The sequence below is a fragment of the Tursiops truncatus genome, chromosome 1 (assembly GCF_011762595.2).
Source record: "Tursiops truncatus isolate mTurTru1 chromosome 1, mTurTru1.mat.Y, whole genome shotgun sequence".
NCBI classification, from domain to species: Eukaryota; Metazoa; Chordata; class Mammalia; order Artiodactyla; family Delphinidae; genus Tursiops; species Tursiops truncatus.
The window spans coordinates 53,387,373-53,396,720 of NC_047034.1; the positions used below are offsets into that span (position 1 = coordinate 53,387,373).

The 9,348-nt window shown below is 40.4% G+C and overlaps 1 long non-coding RNA gene across 1 annotated transcript in view; it reads right to left on the minus strand.

Moving 5' to 3' along the window:
• LOC141279297 (uncharacterized) overlaps window positions 1–8,646 on the minus strand; it is an 88,674-nt gene extending 80,028 nt beyond the window's left edge. Inside the window, exon 1 of the long non-coding RNA XR_012333265.1 lies at window positions 8,565–8,646. This is a non-coding gene — a long non-coding RNA (uncharacterized lncRNA). The remainder of the gene's footprint in view (window positions 1–8,564) is intronic.
• Between the last annotated feature and the right edge of the window lie 702 nt (window positions 8,647–9,348).

Sequence of the window (9,348 nt, forward strand, 5' to 3'; positions counted from 1 at the left end):
AAAATGGTTTATAGCTTAGATCTAATTTCACTCTTGCTGCACAGAGAGGTAATTGGAAGGATACAATATCTACTCCATGTCGCGTTAAGGTCACATGCTGCTCCCAGGTAGGATGAGACGAGAGCTCATGTGAAATATTCTTGACCCTCTCCTCACCTAAGGCTTTTCTAATTTTAAATATTAATTGTAATTTTATTTTGAACCTGATGTACTTAGAGAGTTGATTATACCCTCCAGTTCACAGCACACTATCACTATCAGTACGTGCAGGGCTTCTCTCATATTTTATTTTATTATTCTCCTTTTATACCTGATTCTAGTCACATTTCCCTCTCTTTCTCTTTCTTTTTAGCCCCTCTTCCACCCTAAAGGCACCCACATCAATGTGTTTGATATAGATAGGCAGATAGATAGAGATACATGTATATATGTACATGGATTTATGTGTATATCTATGTTCTGTATGTATGCATATGAGGAGGGTTACCTTTGAAAAATATGCAGTGTGAGGTGTGTGTATGTGTTCTAAATAGACTTAGGTGGTATTATGCTGGAAATTTCATTGTGTTTCTTACTTTCTTTCATTCTCCTCTTTCATGCCTGCAGTTCTCTGCCTCCGTAAACAAAGCTCTTATGACTATCCTTGTACATTCCCCCTTCCGGTAACACGTGAACATTTCTCTGGGGTATATGCTCAGGCCTAGGGTTCCTGGGTCATAAGGTATACCCACAAACATCACTTTAGCTAGGGGCTTCCAGGTTATTCTCCAGAATGACTGTACCAATGTACATTTCACCAGCAGAGCATGAGTTCTAGTGTCCCCAAGTCCTCACCAATATTTCTAATTTTTGCTATTCCATTGAGTATAAAATAGTATTTTATTGTTATTGTAATTTGCATATCTCTGATTTTTGAATTTGAGCAAATTTTCATACATTTGTTAACTATTCAGATACCCCCTTGTGTGAATTACGTATTCCTGTTTTTGAACATTTTCCATTGAGTTCCCCGAACTGTCTTACTGAATTTTAAGAATTCCTGTTCTAATCTAGATATCTATCCCTTATTGTTATATTGGTTAATGAAAATATCTTCTCCCAGTCATTACCAGTCTATTAACTTGATCTATGGTGTATTCATTGAAGATAACTCTTCTCATTTGTTGTAGTCAAATACATCAACTATTTGCCTTATGAATTGTGCTTTGGTGGTCTTATTTTAAAAGACCTCCCTCACTCCAAATGCACAAAGACATTCTTTTCCACTAGCTTTACAATGACATTCACATTTAGGTATTTGATCCTTCTAGAAGATTAACTTTTAGTGTCATATCGGAATCTGTCTTTTCTAAAAAATATAGATATATATTTATTTGGTTGCGCTGGGTCTTAGTTGAGGCAGGCGGCTCCTTAGTTACAGCTCGCTGGCTCCTTAGTTGCAGCCCATGGGCTCCTTAGTTGTGGCATGTGAACTCTTAGTTGCAGCATGCATGTGGGCTCTAATTCCCTGACCAGGGATCGAACCTGGGCCCCCTGTATTGGGAGCGTGGAGTCTTATCCACTGTGCCACCAGGAAAGTCCCAGGAATCTGTCTTAATTTTTTCCATATAGTGGCCTTATTTCCTTAATACCATATATTAAACAATCCAATGACATATACATTTGTGGTGCAACGTCTATCATATGCCAGGTTTCCAAATAAACATGGGTCTACTTTTAATTCTTTGTTCCATTACATATATTTATTTTCCTATTCTTTTCCTCACACTACTTTTTGCTTTTACTTGCTTTCACTACTTATTTCTTTTATTACTATGGCTTACTGTGTTTCATATCTGGTAGAATGAATCTTCTTCTTTGCTCTTCTTTTCAAATTTGACTTAGCATCCATGGACATTTGTTAACCTATACAAATTGTAGGATAAGCTCAAGGTCATTTCTGTTATCTTGAAAGACCACATGATCTTTTATTCTCCTCCACCCTAGCCCTTTATGTCATGCCTCTTTATATTGCAGTTAATAAAAACCCAACTAAAAGCAACTTAAGTCAACAATAATAATGCAGCAAGGGCTCAAACAACATCATCAGGACTCTGCCTTTTCTTCTACCTCTTGACTCTACTTTCCTCTGAGTTGGCTTCTGTCACAGACAAAATTTCTCTAGGAGCAGGTCCCCAGCTGCATCTTACTTTTCTAGCAACCCAAGCAGAAAGAAGATACTTCCTCCTTGAGAGTTTCATCAGAGTTCTGAATGGGGCTCTCATGCCCCATCCTGCACTGTCCTGAAACATGCCCCATCCTCAAACAACTGATGTGACCAGACTTTTGAAGACTCTGCTTGGCCAGGCCTGTGTCTTTTGCCTGCAAACCACTGGTTCAGCCCCATATGACACACATGGACTAATAAAGAAGGAGTATTTCCATAAAGAAAAACTGAAATGCTACTTCCAGGGCAAGCAAAACCTACAAAGGTTAACTATCCACTGTGGCAATCCATTGCACTTATTTATTTCTACCTGACTCCTCCTACCAAAATATAAGTTCCTTGAGGGCAGGCCTTGTGGCTTTTCATCTTAGGGGCCCCAGTACCTAGTCAAATGCCTGTATATAGTGGGCATTCAACAAGCATCTATTGAATTTAAGAAAGTGAATGAATGAATGAAAGAATGAATGCCAGGAGTAGCAGTTAGGGCTAGGTTGCATCTTATGGAGAGAGAAGGGGCAACAACAGTAACTGCATCGGACCCTTTAAACTGGCATTTAGCGAGCCAAGATCTCAACCTCAGAAGTGGGGTCATGGCTCCGCTGTCACACAGATATAAAACCTAACAGTTAATTCCACTGACTTTCCCAATGACTTACAGGAAGTCTCCTATAAGAGGAAGTCTAAGGTAGTGATTCAAAGTTTTAGAGTCTGACAGTCCTGACTCCCATCCTAACTCTGCCAAGTTTTATAAAAACTTGATTCATTTAACCATTTGGGGTCACCATTTCTTTTTCTGCACAGTGGGGACTAATATGTAATATGTAGGAGAGTTGCTATAATATTTTAAAAGATAACTATGTAAAGAGCTATGTAAAGAGTCTGGCACTGGGCTATAAGAAAGTCTTTGCCTTTTGGTGTGCAACTTCAGGAGTTCCCTGGGAAAGATTCAAAACTGGTCTCCATACTCTGAGGGCAAGGAGAGACCAAAGAGGTATAACACTCCAGATTGGTACGTGGCAGTTTTAATAAGCAAGAGAACATACATATGAGGCTTATCTTGGGTGGCTGCAAGATGAGTAGATCTTGGCCCCCACTTGCCAGAATCTTAACTAAAGTCAGCTATATATTCTGTTCAGATGGTCTCAACAACATCTTACCCTCTCAAGGCTGTCCTTGAAATGACTGCTAGTGTGGCAATAGCAGGTGGGACATGAATTCCAAGGGCAGGGGAGGGGGTGAGGAGCCTCTGATTGTTCAGGTCCAGCTCACAGGCCAAGCAGAGTTTACCTCCTCTCAATGACCTCCTCCAACACAGCTGCAACAGAGTTTTCAAGTATCTACTAGGTGTCAGGCAAGGTGCTTGACTCTAAGGAACCAAACTAAGCAAACTAAGCATGGTTTGTCTTCTCAAATTGCTCAGAGTCTTGGAGGGAGGAGAGAGAAATTGAAAAGCTAAAGTATAGTAAGTGTCATGCTGGGGAAGCACAGGGTGCTGGGGAGGGACAAACTGAAATACTTAATCCAATCATGATAGCTAGGGAAGGCTTCCCAGAGGTTGTGATATTTTTGATGAAACTGGAAAGATGGGTAAGAATTAACAAAATTAAGGGTGAGAATGTTTACAGAGGAGACTAGTCCAGGAAGATAATTAAGAGAGGCCATGGCAAATTCTTAAAAGAAATTCTTAATGGTTCTCAAAAAGGATTAGTTAATATTTGTGTAACTATCACAATTATAATGACATAGCATTAATATCTATTAACTCGTATTATGCCCTATAGGGTAACCCTTTTTCCTCTCAAGAAAATCTTCCTTGGTATTCACACAGACATATATTCCTTGATTTCCAAAACCTCAGTGTGTTTTACTTGCTCTTAGAGGATTCATCAAGGACCTGACATAGTCAAAGAAGGCTGCATTCTAGATCTGGAGAGCATTTGGAAGAAATAACAGGTGTGGATCAAAGGAAATTGGAAAAATAATAAAGAGATCTAGGAATGGGGTATGACCTTGCAGAATGTGATGAGGAAACTGGCACAGTCAACTTCAGGGAAGCTTTCAACCAAAGGAGGACATTCCTATAAAGAGGAAGGTGGCAAGGTAGGAGAAAGAAATAGGAATAAAAGGAGTATCTCTCTTCATTTTGTTTGTTCACCTGGAGGAACAACTGAAGCATAAAAAATTAAATACATGGGCTTTTTGCATTCAGTGATGTTTTCACAAACGCATCATCTAAAATCATTTAAATTTTCAGTCCTTTTTGCTGATAAATATGATATGGATGACTCCAATCACCAACAGTCCTGAACTGCAATATAGTGAACCTCACTCCTGGTGTTGTCATCACAACACGAGTACCATTCCTCTTCTCATTGCTCTTCAACCATGACTGCACCATCACCTGCAGAGGTTTTAAAGTCATTGAGATGCCCGAACTCCAACCCTACTGAATCAAACCTACCAAATCAGAGTCTTGACAGATGAGGTCTGATTCCCCCCACCCAACACTGTTACTTCTCTGACTTCCTTTCCTACTGCTCTTCCCCGGATCACTTCACTTCAAACAAATGGACCTCCTTGCTTTTTGTATTAGGTACCTGTTGCTGTGTAATATATTATCCCCAAATGTAGTATCTTAAATATATATATGTACATTTATTATTTCACAGTTTCTGTGGGTCAGGTACCCAGGCACAGCCTAGTTTGTATAGTGTCTGGCACATGATAGGAGCTTAACAATCATTTGTTGGATGGAACAATTTGTGGCACTATCAGAATATTTTTTTGGTAAATCTTGAGCTCATTTGGGAATTGCTTTATAGAAAAACAGGCAGCCACTCCCAAATATATATACTGCTCCACTTAATGGCTATATCTGTTCTCATCCCAAATCCAGCTACTGCCCAGGGAAACTTACTTTAGTTTGTGTATGACAATAAGGACCATCTTAGGTCAGGCTCACAGACCCTGAAATGAGGATTCATATGCAACTAACTTATTAGGGAAGTGTTTCCAGGAGAAACTGATAAGGAAGTAGAATAAATCACTTGTAAGAACAGCGAATCAGTAGTAGTTAAGCAAGAGTGTGACCAGGAAAAGTCCCAGCCTCAATCTAAACCCACAGGGAGATCAGCAGCATAAATTACAGCCTCAGAGTTTGTCCCTTCTCAAGACCAGAAATCTGGCCTTTCATATTCCACAGAATCAGCCATTGGCTAACTGGTATATAAACCAAGAAGCTCTAGAAAGCTAAGGACAGTCCTCTGGAGTAGGTGGAGGTGTGAGTCATTAGATGCAAAGCACACAGGCCACAAAGAACCAGTAGGAAGGACCTGAGATCTGGAAGGAATGCTGTCTATATTCACTGCAGGTACAGTTAAGAAACAAGCCTCTGGCTCCTTCAAATCCAGACATGCCTCTAACTTAGGACAAGATGAAATTGTCATCTGATCACATTTAATCCTTGCCCAAAAACCTATGAGGTGGTTGCAACTACTATTCCTATCTTAACCAAAGCATAAAGAAATTAAGAGACTTGCCCAAGAACATGTAGCTATTCAGTGTCTGAGCCAGGATTCAAACTCCGATTTATCTTTCTCAGAGTCCATGCTTCTGATTGCTATTCTATAATTAAAAATGTATTTATTCTTTTAATTTCACTAGCATGATGGAGAAGAGACAAGGCTAAATAGATATCCATTGATAGAAAGGGGACTGGTTGCCCAAGTGTACTCACCCCCTTAGTGCCTCTAGCACTGCAGATACTCAGTAAATATCCATTTAATAAGTGAAGAAGTAACTGTAATACAGGGGACTTTTCCATACAGCAGTCCTCAGATATTTATAGACTGGGTGCAAACAATCTAAGTCCCATCCCAAGATGTTGAAAAGATAGGAATAAAATAGACTTTATGTCTACTCTGGAGTAGTCCAATAAGATGCTTGCCATGTTGGAAGATCTACTTATTGTTCAATATAGGTGTGGAAAAACCCAAACCAAAAGCTTTTTGTCTTACTTCTCCTTTCAGGAGAACTCAGTGAGTTTACAGACAGTTCCAGGGAAAGTATATATTTCGGGTTTCAAGAGAAGATGAGAATTTGGTTTTACCGGAGGTGATGACGGAGGTGATATATGGAGATCGCCAAATTCAGCCAAAAAGGCCTCTTGCTGCAAAGCACAGATGCCCTCATCTGGTTTCACTGATGTACCTGTGATGCCATGTTGAGCAAACACAACTGATCTTTCTTATGCGTCACCAGGTCACTGGAGCACACCTGGAGCCCTCTGATTACACATAGGCAAAAAGTCTAGAGACCAGATGGGTAGGGTGAGGTGGATACCAATCAATAGGGACTTTAAAACCTTCAGTTTTCATTTTTGGTTTATTTGTTTGCTCATCTTGAACTGTGCTGATAGGGTTGTAGTGAGCTAGTGCCCAATTCCATTCTCTCTTGCAGTCAACAGCACTACCTTTCCTAGGTGACTTTGAAGGTTGGAGTTTAACCAAGTGATCACATAACAGAATGAAACTAACCACCCCCATGATTTCTTTTACCTTCTATCAAATTACAATAAATATGCAGAAAAAAGTATGTATCATAAGCGTATAGCACAATGAACTTTCACAAACTGAACGTGTTTAGCCACCAGCCCAGAAGCCTCCCTTATGTTTTCTTGTGGTCACTGTACACCCCTCCAAGAGTATATAAACTCTCCTGACTTCTAACACCCTTGATTGGTTTAGCTTGTTTTGTACTTTATATAACTGGAATCCTACAGTGTGTATTCTTTTGTGCTCGGCTTCTTGTACTCAACATTATTTGTTGAGATTCATCCATGTCATTGCATTTAGTTGTAGATCATTTATTCTAATTGCTGTATATTATTCCATTGTGTAAAAATGCCATAATTTATTTATCCTATCCTGTCAGTGGGCATTTGTGTAGTTTCCAGGATGTAGGTATTATGAATAATGCTGTTATGAACATTCTCAAACAGGCCTTTTGGTGCTTTTCTGTTGGGTACACACCTGAAAGTGCAGCTTCTGGGCATGAATTCAGCTTCAGGAGATACCACCAAACATTTCTCCAAGAGGGTATTTCACCCGTGATTTTCTCCTATGTATTTTTCACCTGTGATTTTCACTCTCCAACACTGGCCTCATTAACACAGAACTTGACTAGAACTCACCTATTAGGAACTGCGCAACTACCCCTCCGGAGGATGCAAGTCCCTGAAAAGCAGGAATTCCCTGGCATTCTCAAAAGTTACTTTAACCTCTGTAAGAGCTCTGAAAACACGATCTTCCCCCAGGGAGGGAAAAAGCAATTTGGGGGTAATCCCATGCTGTTCGTGATACATGTTCCCATGAGAGAAGAGTTACTGCACTTGAAACCGTTTATTTGCTTTTGGTTCGGGGAGAGTTTCATAAAGTCCAAAGCGATTACAGAGGAGCTTTTGCAAAAGAAATGGGAGTTGGATCAGACCGCTTCCGCTTTCCACATACACCACAGCAAAAGTCCCAGGAGGTCAGCTGGAACAGAGATTGGTTGGAACCCTGTACAGTCCCAATGAGAAGCCTTCCTAAGGTCTCCAAGGTGGAGCATAAATCACCGATGTGTGGAGCTTTGAAGATCTAACTTTTGTTGCTAATCTCTCTGTTCTGAAAGGGTGGGTGGGGAATATATGAAGGCAAAATCGACAAACAAGTCCCAGATAATAGTTTCTGCTCTTGCCAAAGTTGCGGTTCAGTTTTTTAATAAGCTCATTGGGATTTGCTCTTGTTACTGTACTTTACTCATTAGTCCTTGAAGTTACTGTTGGGTACCTTGGGGTGGAGGCCCCAAACCTCAGCATTCTTCTAAAGGGCTTACCACTGCAGGAGGGAGGGGTGGGGTGGGGGGAGCAGCTCGCTCACGCACTCAGAAAGGTGCCGCCTGCCTGGATCTCCTTCCCAGGAAGGAGAAGCAAGGCGCTAAGGTGGAGGCCAGCATTCACACACAGGACTTAACAGGGAAGGCTTCTGCAGGGATCTAGACAAGAGTTCCTCAACATGTGGTTGAGACGGTGGATACACATTATTCTCTTTATTTTTCCTGTATGCATGAAATGCTTTTATAATAAAATATTTTTAATTAATTTAAAAAAAAAAAGAGTGCCTCAACACGTGCAGTTCCGGTGCCACAGGAACTGGACCTTTACATCAAGCCCCTCCCATCCTCCGCGTTAGCTTTGGTTGGTTTTCCTATGTACGTTGGGAGAATGGCATTGAGAAAACACTCTTTGACTAATCCAAGCTGCAGTTATACAGATATCATTTCCTTTGACATTAATCTGATTAAAAAAAAAAAAACTTACCTTACTACGGTACTTAAAATCTGGTCCCATATTTCCAGTTTTTCTAAATTCCATCCTGTTGGTGTATTTGTGAGTTCTGTTCTTCAAGGAGGTTTATTCAAAGAAAGAGGGAAGAAGAGAAATAAGTTCTTTATGAAATGATGACACCAAATTGAAGCTTTATAAGACTATGTTGCACTTAACACTTGCTGTTCCCCACCCTTTACCATGGGGACATTCTATTAGGCTTATTATACTCTTATTATATTATGCTAATTGAATAAGCCCCTTCCCTGGCTCCTCTGTGTTTTCCGGAAACAATTTAAACTACTTGACTTCCCTGTTAAGGCACTGCACCACTCAGGTCTGGCTGTGTTTCCTTTCTTGACCGAACTTCCTCTCCTATGTAATTCTCCCTTCTGCTTTATTGTTTTTATTCTACCATCCTGGCCTGTAGGAAGACCAAATTGTCTGTTCCTTAAATGCCACCTCCCTATATCCATGTATTTTCTGTCCCTCCTCATGAATTTCATCTTCCAGAATATCCTATCCGCCTTTCTGATCCCTAGAAGAAAAGGGACTAGATTCATTGCCCCTCATCATGGAGAGAAGATGGAAAGGTTTCCTTAAATGTTTCAGAAACATATGTTGTGCTCACCAAAAGGAACCTGGAAAGACTAGTCGTAATCCCATAGCACAGCCTTCCTCAAAGCCTTTTCCAGCTTGTTTTCCCATTTGTCAGTACATTGTACATGAAAGTTATAGGGATCGTTTATTGTTAACCATGTATGTGGGCAGAGGGATG